The 1167-nt window shown below is 51.0% G+C and overlaps 1 non-coding gene across 1 annotated transcript; it reads left to right on the top strand.

Annotated features, from left to right (window-relative positions):
* The first annotated feature begins 600 nt into the window (after nt 1-600).
* Nucleotides 601-672, top strand: trnae-cuc. The gene has a single exon. It is a non-coding gene; the product is annotated as a tRNA-Glu (tRNA).
* Nucleotides 673-1167: the final 495 nt, after the last annotated feature.

Below are 1167 nucleotides of genomic sequence, written 5' to 3'. Positions count from 1 at the left end.
CTCACACACTCAAAACTCACAAAATCAAAAACCCACACACACACAGACACAAACACACATCCACACATGCAAAAACATGCACACATACACGCTCATACCCAGACACTCACCAACACACATACACACAATACCTACACACACACGCACACACACACCCACCCACACACATGCACGTACAGACACACGACAATGAATGCAGCCAGACACACCCAACCACGTACCAACCACATCCGCTCACTACGACACACAATCTCACACAATCTCACAGGTCCACACACATTCACAGCCTCATACAACCATCCTCAGGCACTCCCAACACACACAATCACACCCACACAGACTGCGCCCTACACGCAAACCAACAAGTACCCATCAAATACACATGTTCACCCACACCCACAACCACACCTACATACGCACCCTTACACACAACCACACACACACACTCACACTACCACGCATACAAACACCCCCACCACACCCCACTCACACATATATACTCATGCGCACACATTCACACTCATTAAACACCCAAACACACTCACAGACACACACCACACATACCCATACACACACCAGCCCCACACACACAGCCAAACCTCCCTGGTGGTCTAGTGGTTAGGGTTCGGCGCTCTCACCGCCGCGGCTCGGGTTCGATTCCCGGTCAGGGAATGTAAGTTTGCTCTTTACATCCAATCCTGCCTTCCTTTCTGGTCGAAAACAGTGCAGAATCACAGGTGGGAGATTTTTGGGGCAGCAGGGTAGCATGGTGGTTAGCATAAATGCTTCACAGCTCCAGGGTCCCAGGTTCGATTCCCGGCTGGGTCACTGTCTGTGTGGAGTCTGCACGTCCTCCCCCTGTGTGCGTGGGTTTCCTCCGGGTGCTCCGGTTTCCTCCCACAGTCCAAAGATGTGCGGGTTAGGTGGATTGGCCATGCTAAATTGCCCGTAGTGTCCTAATAAATGTAAGGTTAATGGGGGGGGTTGTTGGGTTACGGGTATAGGGTGGATATGTGGGTTTGAGTAGGGTGATCATGGCTCGGCACAACATTGAGGGCCGAAGGGCCTGTTCTGTGCTGTACTGTTCTATGTTCTATGTTCTATAACCACATTCAAATACAATCCCCTCCACACAACCACAATCAAACACTCACACACACACCCACA

Source organism: Scyliorhinus canicula, unplaced genomic scaffold (assembly GCF_902713615.1).
Source record: "Scyliorhinus canicula unplaced genomic scaffold, sScyCan1.1, whole genome shotgun sequence".
NCBI lineage: Eukaryota > Metazoa > Chordata > Chondrichthyes > Carcharhiniformes > Scyliorhinidae > Scyliorhinus > Scyliorhinus canicula.
Note: the sequence above shows the minus strand (reverse complement) of the source record. Positions and strands in the feature narration are given on the sequence as shown.